The sequence below is a fragment of the Ovis canadensis genome, chromosome 13, assembly GCF_042477335.2.
Source record: "Ovis canadensis isolate MfBH-ARS-UI-01 breed Bighorn chromosome 13, ARS-UI_OviCan_v2, whole genome shotgun sequence".
Classification (NCBI taxonomy): Eukaryota; Metazoa; Chordata; class Mammalia; order Artiodactyla; family Bovidae; genus Ovis; species Ovis canadensis.
This window is the reverse complement of record NC_091257.1, coordinates 67568516-67582216: the sequence shown is the minus strand read 5'-3', so window position 1 is coordinate 67582216 and position 13701 is coordinate 67568516. Positions and strand designations below refer to the sequence as shown.

Below are 13701 nucleotides of genomic sequence, written 5' to 3'. Positions count from 1 at the left end.
TGTGTCTGCCACTTGAATGTAAGTTCAATGAGGATTGGAATTTTGTCATTTTTGTCAACCCTGGGCTCATATGTATCTGCTAAATGAGTGAATGAAATTTATCTCTATGTTTGTTAGTATATATTGATAAACATTTTCATGGCTGAGCCATCCTTATATGTTAGAAAAACTTGGTTATAATATAGTATTCTTTAAGTATACTGCTCTATTTGATCTGTTAAGATCTATGTAAGTCCTTTGCATCTGTGATCTTAAAAGAGCTTGGGTTTCTCTTTTATTTGTTTCTGCTGCCACAATCCAATCTTGGTGTTAGGACTGAGAATCAGGGATTTTCAAAGAGACAAGCATTGCCTGGAAGCAGACACAGAGTAGGAACTACTAGGAGAAGCAACAGGCTATGAGCCCTGGGTGTCCCTGTGTGTGTGTCTTCCTGGGTATGCCAAGGATGCAGGGTCCTAATGGCTCTTTGCCATTTCTCAGGCTTGTGTTTGCAATGAGGGATGAACCTACACCTCCCTCTAGGACAAAAAGCAGTCTTACTTATTTCCTGCTATAAAGCAAGTGGGTTCTCCAAGTTCGGTGTTCCTCAGATGCAACATAAACCCATTGTATGCACAGCATCTACTCGGGCCCTTCATGTTGCCCCTGTGGGACTTGGGGGCAAGGGAGCCAATGTAAACCTTACGCCTGTGCTGCTTGCTGTGAGTAATAGAGTCCTTTGTCTCTGTCCTTAGAATCGTATCTTGGCCAGCATCTATGAAACAGTAAGAGGCTAATTATTGACTTATCGGCAGGGTAAATTCAAATGCCAGGCCCTGACAGTTTTGGCAATGAGGATAGGGTGCTGACAGGGTTATGGCTTGTGGAAAAGGAAGGACGAGGACACTGTGGACCATATCAGGGTATATGCCAAGACTCGCTGGCACATGTTAGTGGATCCGTTCACTCAAATGGTGAGCAGGATGAGGGTGGCTAGGGTGAGGGTCTCACGTTGTCCTACCTGTTAATGAGGCTAAGCAGTGAGAGGCAGGATTGCAAAAAGCCACCTGAATGGTGCTTTGGTTCCTGCTCACTCTAACCCCATGCAGGAGGAGGAGGGATATTATGACAATGGGGCAGAAAGCTGCACAGCCTCACGCAAAGGTCAATGTGGATGAGGCTGCTGAATCAAAGGGTCCCAGTATCTGAAATAAATGGAACAGAGCTTTAAATGAGCCAAAAAAACATGACAAGTTTATTTGATTGAGACCCACAGAAGGCACTCAAATCCAAAGTGAACAAAAATCTTTGTTTCTGGCATAGATCTGCCCTTTGATGCTGTGTTCCCCTTCCCTCACTCCCACCCACACACCACACTCCGCTGCTTTGATGAAAAAGTGAAGTGTTCTGAGAACTTCATGGAACTGAGGACCTCAGATGCTTACAGCTCTGTAGGACTCAATGTCCGTGTCACCATCTTACCCTGTCCTATGGATGAATGCAGGCGGAGGTGGTTGAGTCACCAAGGGATGCAATGTGAAGTGGGGGCAAAATGGTCCTGGGCTTGGGTTCTCTCTGGACTGACGCTGGAGATTCACGAGGAAGGAGGCAGTGGCACGCCAACCCTGAAGTCAGAGGCAAGAGAAAATGAAAGTCTTCCAGCTGCCCAGCCTCCTGCCATGAGCTGCCATCCCCTACCACCCAGCACTCCCTGCTCTCCCTTCAGGAATACCATGATCTCCTAAAGCTGTTGTGATAGCTCCTGGCCCATACATACAAAATTCCTTAGTCTGTTTTCCCATAAGGTGAAAATATCTGTTGCATTTCTTTTTAAAAATTTTTGAAATTAATTTGTTTTATTCTTTTTATTTTTGGCTGTTGTTGTGCACAGGTTTCTCTAGTTGTGGTGAGTGGGGGCTACTCTCTAGTTGTGGTGTTCAAGCTTCTCATTGTGGATTGTGGTGGCTTTTCTTGTTGGGGAGCACAGGCTCTAGTGTGTACGCTCAGGAGTTGTGGCACACAGGCTTAGTTGCTCCTAGGCATGTGGGATCTTCTCAGACAAGGAACCAAACCCCTCATTGGCAGGCAGATTCTTAGCCACTGAACCACCAAGGAAGTCCTTATTGCATTTCTTTTTTTTTTTTTTTTTGACACACAGGTCAGTAATCTATTTCTTTAAAAAAGAAAAAAAAAATTCATCTTCCCCTTTTATCAGAGGTATAGGCTACCCCATATCACACAATTATAAAGTATATGCGTAAGTGAAAGGATTTTTAAATGTCTTTTAAAAATGTTTCAATGTTCTCTCATTAGATAGAAATAAACTATTCTTCTCAGAGAAGGAACTGAAGACACACCAATGCAAAAACGGCACTCACAGTTTCAGCAGTGGAAGGCTCTCTCGCCACATGCTTCTTAAATTCTAAGAGCATTAGCTTAAACTATAAAACATCTTTGACTGCACCAAGCCTCAAACCTGGGGCACCAAACATACACAGACATAAGATACCTCTTATGTGCTTCCAGGTCCACAGAGGATTCTCTGGGAATCTCTTCTAAGTACTAGACTTAACCAAGGCTAATACTGAGGCTGAAATACATCGTGAACAAGTGAGGAGGATAAATAATACACTCCTGTGACAACACGGAGGAAAAAAGCATAAAGTGAATAAACAGAATGAACACAACCAAAGTTGAACCCCACACACTCACACACCCCATCTATAGAGAGAGATTAGTGACTGGAAGAAAACACCGAAACACCAACAGTGGCTATGCTCCCGATGGCTGAGACAAGGGGTGACTGAAGCTGCTTCCTCCGTTCACCTTTCCAAATCCTTAATGAGCACGTACTACTCCTTTACAGTGAAACAAACATGCAGACAGTGACGGCTTTACTGACTGAAGAGTTGTTACCTACCTCACTTATCCTAAAATTTGACCAAGACAGAAACTAGGCTTGGGTCCAGCATACGACTCCAATGTGTCATGAGAGGTGAGGAGAGCAGGATGGTGTGGGTGGATGGAGGAGATGGCTGGCCCACTGGAATCCAAGGCCCTGTGCTGAACCTTGGACTCTGTGGGACCCTGGGCATTAAGTTCGCTTTTCCTGTCAAAGGCTAACCAGCATAGCGGTTCCTAATCGCCAGTGAGTCAGTAGCTCCTCTCTCTAAGTCGGGGACCCTTCTCTCCAGGAAAAAACCCAAACATGTCCACAAAGCCTTTGGAAATAACCCAGGAGGCTCTGGGTTCTCCAGAGGTCCATGGACCAGCTTAGAACACTGGTTGGTTCGTATGTTCTCTTCGGCAGCTCTGTCTCCACTGCCACGGGGAGGCATGATATGGTCCTATTTCTGTTTCCAGTATCTTTGCTGAAGGACTGGTCTAGCTGCTGCTAAAGTATGCCAAGGTCATCAGTTTTATGCCCCAACCAACAGCCACCTTTCAAAACTGTGGCTTAACTACTGCACCGCAGTTTTCTTTGCAGACAGTAAGAAGCAATGGCACCATACTCAAAAATTTCAGGATAAACAGAACCCTCGGCTGCTGGTATAAAATCAAGCAGTGAAAGTCAAGCACAGAAGAGGGTAACCGAGACAGCAAGAGGAAAAAAGAGAGACACCTTTCCCAGAGGTATTCCTGCTGAGCCCTGGCAGCACAATTAGGAAACATGTTTTAAGAACACAGTTACCCTGGCCTCAGAGTTCTCCAATGGTAACAGCTAAACACAGAAGGGATTACAAACGAACTCCCGTGCCCAAACCATCTTTGATTAGCGATAACTTATCTGCCAATAGATGAGACTTTCTTAAGCAACTTACTACATGTAAGTATATCTTGCTCCATTTCTCATTTCCATCACCAATCACTTATCCATTCAAAGCCAAGAGAGTATCTTCCCCAACCCCAGGATTCAAACAGGACTGACAGTTTTCAATTCTGAGTACTCTTATATTAGCGCCACTTCAAACGTCAAAACAAATTAAAAAAAAAAAATCCACACCAGTCAGACTGCTACAAAACAGTTCTTTAAACAGGTTGGAGGGACGGGTATGGCTTCATTCTGCTGCACCGCCATTATGTCTGGCAGTTTTGCTTACCTAATTCTGTTTCTGAAACAAGCAACATCCAAAACAGACAAGAGTCAGGAATGTGCCGATTGTCTCCGACGTTTCCAGGCGCTCCCTGATCAGGCCTTCTTCCTGGCGTTACTGAGCTTTCTCTCCCTGACTCTCAAAGGCTAGTTCCTTTGCCAGGACTGACACAGGGGTCATCAATCGTATGTACCCAAAGTATTTAGACTTGAAAGTGACTTTAGAAGAGGGTATAGGGCTATCCACCCTGGTATACCCCCTCCGTGGGGTGGAGGGGAAGGAGGGCAGGGGTGAGAAAGTCACCCCTTCTCAGGAAGCAACCAAGGCTGACACAGAAGGCAGGATGCACTGTTAAGTTCTGACCAGGATCAGACTGCAAAAATAATCCTTTTGGCCTCAGAAAACCAGTCTGAAGCCAAGGTGATCAGCTAAGTGAAGTAATCAAAGTCACTCAGTCGTGTCTGACTCTTGCGACCCCATGGACTACAGACCACAAGGTTCCTCTGTCCGTGGGATTCTCCAGGCAAGAATACTGGAGTGGGTTGTCTTATTGCATTTCTATACCCTAACAATGAACACTCAGAAAGAGAGAAATGAAATAAATAAGCTTATTTACAATTGCATCGAAAATAATAAAATACCTAGGCATATATCTAACTAAGGAGGTAAAAGACTTGTTCTCAGAAAACTGTAAATCACTGATGAAAGAAATTGAAGACAAGACAAACAGATGGAAAAATATACCATGTTTATGTACTGGAAGAATTAATATTGTTAAAATGGCCATAGTACCCAACACAGTCTACAGATGCAGTGCAATACCTGACACAATACCAATGACATTTTACACAGAATTGGAAAAAATAATTATAAAGTCTGCATGGAAACACAAAAGAGCCCAGATAGCCAAAATCTTGAGAAAGAAAAGCTAGTGTCATCAAAATAGTTTGATACCAGCACAAAAACAGACATTCTGATCAATGCAACAGAATAGAGAGCCCAGAAATGAACCCACACTTATACGAGCAGTAAATCTACCACAAAGGAGATAAGAATATACAATGGAGGAAGGCTCTTCAATAAATGGTATGAGAGAAATGGACAGCTACTTGCAAGAGAGTCAGACAGGATTATTCTCTCACCCCATGCACAAAGATAAATTCAAAATGGATTAAAGACTTGAATATAAGACCTAAAACCATAACACTTCTAGAAGGAAACATAGGCAGTACACTGTTTGACATAGGCCATACTAATATTTGGGGGGATATTTTTCCTCATGCGAGGGAAACAAAAGCAAAAACAAACATTTAGGACTACATCAAACTGAGAAACTTTTGCACAGAGAAGGAAAATGTCAGCAAAACAAAAAGGTCACCTACTGGATAGGAGAGAATATTTGCTCAACATCACGTGATCATCAGGGAAATGCAATTCAAAACCACAATGAGATATCACCTAATACCCATCGGAATGGCCAGTATAGAAAAGACAACAAATAACTTTGTTGGCAAGGTTGTGGAGAAAAAGGAACCCTTGTACACTATTGTTGGGAATATAAATTGGTGTAACCACTATGGAAACAGTATGGAGAATCCTTAAAATAATTAAAAATAGAACTACCATATAAACTGTGTGAGAGTTGGGCCATAAAGAAGGCTGAGCACTGAGGAACTGATACTTTTGAACTGTGATATTGGAGAAGACTCTTGAGATTCCCTTGGACTACCGGGAGATCAAAATCCTAAAGTTAATCAACCCTGAATACTCATTGAAAAGACTGATGCTAAAGCTGAAGCTCCAATACTTTGGCCACCTGATGCAAAGAGCCAACTCATTAGAAAAGACCCTGATGTTGGGAAAGATTGAAGGTAGGAGGAGAAGGGGACAGCAGAGGATGAGATGGTTGGATGGCATTACTGACTCAATGAACATGAGTTTGAGCAAACTCTGGGAGATGGTGAAGGATAGGGAAGCCTGGCATGCTGCAGTCCATGGGATCACAAAGAATCAGACATGACTGAGTGACTGAATGACTGAACAACAAAAACCATATAAACTAGTGATTCCATCCTGGATATTTATCTGAAAGGAACAAAAACACTAGTTCAAAAAGACATATGTCCCCTTATGTACATTATAGCATTATTTACAATAGCCAAGATATGGAAGCAATCTAAGATTCCACTAATAGATGAATGGATAAATAAGATGTGGTGTATGTAAGAAATGGAATATTATTCAGCCATAAAAAGAATGAAATCTTGCAGTTTGCAGCAACATAGAGGGTATTATGCTGAAGTGAAATGTCAGACAGAGAAAGACAAATACGCTATGAATTCCCTTAAATATGGAATCTAAAAAGCAAAATAAATGAACAAACATAACAAAACAGAAACAGAGTTACAGATACACAGAACAAACAGGTGGTTACCAGAGGGGAGAGAAGAGGAGGCAGAAAAGAAATAAGTGAGGGAGATTAAGAGGTACAAATTTCCAGTTGCAAAATAAATGAGTCAGGGGTATGAAATGTACAGTATGGAAGTTATAATCAGTAACTCCGGCCTCCCAGAAATAGGCCTGGCAGAAGTGCAACCTTAAACCAAGGAGGCAGAGCTGAGACTGGGTTTAAATTTTGAAATTAAAGTAGGTCTACATGTTAGGTCTTTTCTTATAAGTAAATAGAATTAGGCGCTAGGTTTCTGAAAAGTTCATTGTTGAGGGCATAAGAGATTTGGAACCATTTGCAGACCAATATGGCGAGTTCAGAGTCGATAACATCCTTCTCTAAACAGGAGATCATGAGTAACTTTCTGCTGGAGGGAGGGTGTTATGAACTTCTCGTTATTACAGGTAAAGGATTTGAGGACCTGATAACAGTGAATCTAACAAAGTACAAACCAATGGGAGAATATGTGACTGTACAAAGGATTAATCTAGAAGCTTGTTCCAGTGAGATGGTGACATTCTTGCAGCAGGAGCTCCATGTCTCTAAGTTTTTCAGCCATGCCAATACCCTGCCATATCAAGCCGCTTTTATTGCAGATAATGAGCTGTGGCTTGTCACACCATTCCCTGCATATGGCTCTGCAAAGGACCTCACCTATACACACTTCATGGACGGCATGAATGAACTGGAAATTGCTTACAGTCTGCAGGGGGCGCTCAGGGTCCACTACACCCACCACATGGGATATGTGCACAGGAGAGTCAAAACCGGCCAATTACATTCTGATCTTACACAGCAACTCAGCACGATCTGTCGCTGGCAGTAGCAGCACAGTACTTTCTCAAGTACTGAATCAAGGTTCTGCCTTGGCTCAGCTCATAAGTGCTCTGGCAGAATCTTCAGGTTTATGATGCCAAGTTTGACACTGCAGTGTGAGAATCACGGCCTATGAAGTGGCTGATGGCCACATCCCCTTTAAAGATATGCCCGCCACCTAGATGCTGCTGGAGAAGCTGAACAGCACAGTGCCCTGCCTGCTGGACAACAGTACTAACCTCCCTGAGGAGCTGACCATGAGCATCTCATACTTAGCAGCCAATTATGGCCTGAGTGACAACCTGGCCACCAGCACTCCCGGGACCTCTGATGGTGACTCGCCATCCCACCCTTATCACCACAACTTCTCACCCCATTTCCTCCACTTTGTGGAGCAGTGCATTCTGTGCAACCCAGATATAAGACCAAGTGCCAGCTCCCTCATGACATTCTTCCTTTAAGCAGATCAAGCAACATGCCTCAGAGGCTTTGCCTAAGTTTCTTCATCCTGTCACCCCCAAAACCAGTTTTAAAGGACGCTAGTCTCCGGATCACAGTGGAATCTTAGGCTTGGTACCAAACCAGGAAGAACTGGAGGTGGACGACTGAGAGTGCTAAGCCTATGAAGAAGGTACACATTCTCTATCTGGGGCCATGTGAGCTTCTGGGACCCTTCCGGAGGGTTGGCCACATTCCCACCCTCCTGGGGGGCAGATTGGGCAGAAAGGACATTTCTGCCAGGAAAGCCGACTGCTTGCTGACTAGGAAAGAAATTCCTGGAGAGCAACTTTATTGCTCCAAGGCTTTTGAGACATGAGGGAATCCCAACAACCAGGGATCAAAGGGGCCAAAGAGCTGATATTCCCGGTCCTGCGAGCTCAAGTGACCTGACCTCTTCAGAAGGAAAAGATGCTGTTCTGGCCAAGGGGAACTGAAGTCCAAGCCCAAGTTTTGACTCATCCATCCAGGGCACTGTGTGACTTCTTCCCACTCTGGCTATCCTATCAGCCTCATTCCATTCTTCTCCCCTGCTCTCAGATTCTATAGGTCCACGGAGGGGCAAGTAATAAGATGTCCTCCCCTCAGAAAGGAAAGGAAAGTGAAGTTGCTCAGTCGTGTCCAATTCTTTGCGACCCTATGGACCGTGACCTGCCAGATTCTTCCATCCATGGGATTTTCCAGGCAAGAATACTGGAGTGGGTTCCCATTTCCTTCTCCAGGGGATCTTCCCAACCCAAGGATCAAACCTGGGTCTCCCACACTGCAGGCAGACTCTTTATCACCGGAGCCACCAGGGAAGCCTCCCTCCCTTTGGACAGCTCCCTAGTCACTGAAGGGAAGCGTATTTTTTCTTTTTAAAGCGCTAGGTTAAGGCTAGGGCAGTCCATCCTCATCCTCCTTTTCGCCTGGGCCCTGACACCTAAAACCTTCCTTTGGTTCATCTGTGTAGCTCAGTCCTTTCCCAACAAGAGTCCATGTTACCCCTCCTGCCAGCTGCCATGGTGCTTCTTCCAACGGCCATAATGTCTTGCCTAGCTTGAGGGCCTAAGTCCTTATGCCATGTTACATTCATTGCCAGAACAAATGAAAACTTGCAAAGATTCCAAAAAGAAAACCTCTGTGATATCCTTACAAGGTGACATACTGTAACTAGACTTTGATTTGTGGTCATTTTTAATTTAAAAATATCATGTCACTTTGTTGTCTAACAGGAACTAACATAGTGTTATAGGTCAATTATACTTCAAAAACAAACAAATTCATAGAAAAAGAGATCAAATTTGTGGTCATGAGGGGGTGGATAGAAGGCAAATTGCATGACAGTGATCAAAAGGTGCAAACTTCCAGCAGTAAGGTAAATAACTACTCAGGATGTATACACATTAAATATAATTAACACTATAATATGTTATATATGAAAGAGAATAAATTCTAAGAATTCTCACCACAAGGAAAAAATTTTCTACTTCTTTAATTTTGCATCTCTATGAGATGATGTGATAATCTTATTGTGATAATCATTTCACAGGTGTATGCTTTACACCTTCAACTTTTACAGCACCAAACATCAATTATTAATATATCTCAATGAAGGTATAAGAAAAAAATAATCACCCAATTTCAACTGATGGGCTATGAGTGAAGTTTGAAGTGGGGACAGGAAATTAAATTGACCTACAAATGGGTCATGTGTGCTGTCCTAAGCCACTTCAGTCATGTCTGACTCTTTACGACCCTATGGACTGTAGCCTGCCGAAATCCGCCATCCATGGGATTATCCAGGCAAGAATACTGGAGTGAGTTGCCAGGCCCTCCTCCAGGGGATCTTCCCAACCCAGGGATCCAACCTGCATCTCTTAAGTCTCCTGCATTGGCAGGAGGATTCTTTACCACTATCCCCACCTGGGAAGCCCCACAGGTGGATCTTTTGAGGTCAACTCAATGTACTGTTGTTGGGGCTGCCACTGCTGAAAGTGTAATTAGTACTGAAGTTTGTAAAGGTTTGTACCGTGAATGCCTATAAATGTCAGAGGGGATTCATTCATTCAGGGACTGCTATGTGTACAGAGTTGATTTCTGAAACCTCTAGACAACCCAGAAGAAACCCCATAAGCTTCCAGGAAGAGAAAGGGAAGTGGGAAAAAGTTGATTCGATGACTGAGATTACTCAGAGACCAGTTTCCTGCACAACAGCATCACCTTTCAGACATAGTCGGTACCTCCCTTTTGGCCTTTTTTTTTTTTTTAATGCATGGCACAGTTCCTCAACCAGGAATCGAATGAATCTGTGTCCCTTGCAATGAGACAGCAGAATTGTAACCACTTGACTGCCAGAGAAGTCTCTCTTTTTGGAACCTACTAATTTCTTACTTCCTGACCCACGCTCAGTCGTGTCCAACTCTTTGCAACCCGATGGACTATAGCCCGCCAGGCACCTCTGTCCATGGGGATTCTCCAGGCAAAAATACTGCAGTGAGTTGCCGTGCCCTCCTCCAGGGGATCTTCCCCTCCCAGGGGTGGAACCCAGGTCTCCCACTTTGTAGGCAGACTCTTTACCATATGAGCCGCCAGGGAGGCCCAACTGATCCATAGAGGTCTATATGACTCAGATCAGTTCAGTCGCTCAGTCGTGTCTGACTCTTTTTGACCCCATGAATCGCAGCACGCCAGGCCTCCCTGTCCATCACCAACTCCTGGAGTCTACCCAAACCCATGTCCATTGAGTCAGTGATGCCATCCAGCCATCTCATCCTCTGTCGTCACCTTCTCCTGACCCCAATCCCTCCCAGCATCATGATCCTTTCTAATGAGTCAACTCTTCGCATGAGGTGGCCAAAGTATTGGAGTTTCAGCTTCAGCATCAGTCCTTCCAAAGAACATCCAGGACTGATCTCCTTTAGGATGGACTGGTTGGACCTCCTTTCAGTTCAAGGGACTCTCAAGAGTCTTCTCCAACACCACAGTTCAAAAGCATCAATTCTTCGGCGCTCAGCTTTCTTCACAGTCCAACTCTCACATCCACACATGACTACTGGAAAACCATAGCCTTGACTAGACAGACTTCTGTTGACAAAGTAATGTCTCTGCTTTTGAATATGCTATCTAGGTTGGTCATAACTTTCTTTCCAAGGAGTAAGCGTCTTTTAATTTCATGGCTGCAGTCACCATCTGCAGTGATTTTGGAGCCCAGAAAAATAAAGTCTGACACTGTTTCCACTGTTTCCCCATCTATTTGCCATGAAGTGATGGGACTGGATGCCATGATCTTTGTTTTTTTAATGTTGAGCTTTAAGCCAACTTTTTCACTCTCCTCTTTCACTTTCATCAAGAGGCTTTTTAGTTCCTCTTCACTTTCTGCCATAAGGGTGGTGTCATCTGCATATCTGAGGTTATTGATATTTCTCCCAGCAATCTTGATTCCAGTTTGTGCTTCTTTCAGCCCAGCATTTCTCATGATGTGTTCTGCATAGAAGTTAAATAAGCAGGGTGACAATATACAGCCTTGACATACTCCTTTTCCTATTTGGAGCCAGTCTGTCGTTCCATGTCCAGTTCTAACTGTTGCTTCCTGACCTGCATGTAGGTTTCTCAAGAGGCAGGTCAAGTGGTCTGGGATTCCCATCTCTTTCAGAATTTTCCACAGTGTATTGTGATCCACATAGTCAAAGGCTTTGGCATAGTTAATAAAGCAGAAATAGATGTTTTTCTGGAACTCTGTTGCTTTTTCCATGATCCAGCGGATGTTGGCAATTTGACCTCTGGTTCCTCTGCCTTTTCTAAAACCAGCTTGAACATCTGGAAGTTCACGGTTCACATATTGCTGAAGCCTGGCTTGGAGAATTTTGAGAATCACTTTACTAGCGTGTGAGATGAGTGCAATTGTGTGGTAGTTTGAGCATTCTTTGGCATTGCCTTTCTTTGGGATTGGAATGAAAACTGACCTTTTCCAGTCCTGTGGCCACTGCTGAGTTTTTGAAATTTGTTGGCTAGGGATGGATAAACTTGGATCTGGCCTTCCCTGGTGGTTCAGATGGTAAAGAATCTGCCTGCAATATGAAAGATACTGGTTTAATCCCTGGGTTGAGAAGAACCCGTGGAGAAGGAAATGGCAACCCCCTCCAGTATTCTTGCCTGGAGAATTCCATGGACAGAGGAGGCTGGCAAGCTACAGTCTATGGGGTCACAAAGAGTTGGACACAACTGACTAACACACATACACACACATATGTGGACTGGGTGGCTATCCAAGGAAGGACAAAAAAGGCCTTGCCCAGACAGTTCAGCCACTCAGTCATGTCTGACTCTTGGTGACCCCATGGACTGCAGCACACCAGGCCTCCCTGTCCATCACCAACTTCCAGAGCTTGCTCAAACTCATGTTCATTGAGTCGGCGATGCCACACAACCTCTCATCCTCTGTCGTCCCTTTCTCCTCCTGCCCTCAATCTTTCCCAGCATCAGGGTCTTTTCCAATGAGTCTGTTCTTCACATCAGGTAGCCAAAGTATTGAAGTTGCATTTCCTTTAGTATTGACTAGTTGGATCTCCTTGCAATCCAAGGGCCTCTCAAGAGTTCTCTAACACCGCAGTTCAAAAGCATCCATTATTTGGTGCTCAACTTTCTTTATAGTCAACTCTCACATCCATACTTGACTACTGGAAAGACCATAGCTTTGACTAGATGGACTTTTGTTGGCAAAGCAATGCCTCGGCTTTTTAATATGCTGTCTAGGTTGGTCATAGCTTTTCTTCCAAGGAGCAAGTGTCTTTTAATTTCATGGTTGTAGTCACCATCTGCAGTGATTTTGGAACCCAAGAAAATAGTCTGTCACTGTTTCCGTTGTTTCCCCATCTATTTGCCATGAAGTGATGGAACCGGATGCCATGGTCTTAGTTTTTTGAATGTTGAGTTTTAAGCCAACTTTTTCATTCTCCTCTTTCACTTTCATCAAGAGGCTCTTTAGCTCCTCTTCACTTTCTTCCATAAGGGCAATATCATCTGCATATCTGAGGTTATTGATATTTCTCCTAGCAATCTTGATTCCTGCTTGTGCTTCAACCTGCCTGGCATTTTACATGATGTATTCTGCATTTAAGTTAAATAAGCAGGGTGACAATATACAGCCTTGACGTACCCCTTTTCCAGTTTGGGACCAATCCATTGTTTCCTGTCTGGTTCTAACTGTTGCTTCTTGACCTGCATACAGATTTCTCAGGAGGCAGGTAAGGTGGTCTGGTATTCCCATCTTTGGAAGAATTTTCCACAGTTTGTTTTTAGTCAAAGCCCTTGCTAGTCAAATGGAAATGCTATACAGTAGGTCCCCTACATACAAACCTTCATGTTGCAATCTTTCAAACATGCAAATATGCACTCCATGTACAATCAGGTGTCTGGTGTACACTGCCACGTGCAGGCATCCTCTCTGAGTGGCTGTGCCTTTGTGTACTTTACTGCACAGTACAGGAGTATAGAGTACAGGAGTGCAATATCTGTATTTCAAGGCCGGGATGTCCAAAACCAAGTGGAAAATCAGCAGTGATGTAGCTGGTGCTGCTAAGAAGTGTCAAGCAATAATAATGGAAACAAAAGTGAAAATAATTGAGAATGGAGCAAGGCAAAAGATGGTAGACATTGCTAATTCTTATAACATGAATCATTCAACCATTGGCACAATCCTAAAGAACAGGGACAAGATCATGGAACATGTGAAGTTTGCTGTGCTAATGCTGTCAACAATAATGAAGAAGTGTGAAAGTGATGAAGGAAATGGAGAAACTTCTCGGTGTGTGGATGTAGGATAAGCATCTGTGTCGAGTCCTGCTCAGCTTAATGCTGATTCAAGAGAAAGCTAAAAGCTTTTAT

General features: G+C 43.8%; 1 pseudogene; it reads left to right on the top strand.

The window, feature by feature from the left end:
• The first annotated feature begins 6765 nt into the window (after window positions 1-6765).
• Window positions 6766-7947, top strand: LOC138417880 (STE20-related kinase adapter protein alpha pseudogene; annotated as a pseudogene).
• The last annotated feature ends 5754 nt before the right edge of the window (window positions 7948-13701 follow it).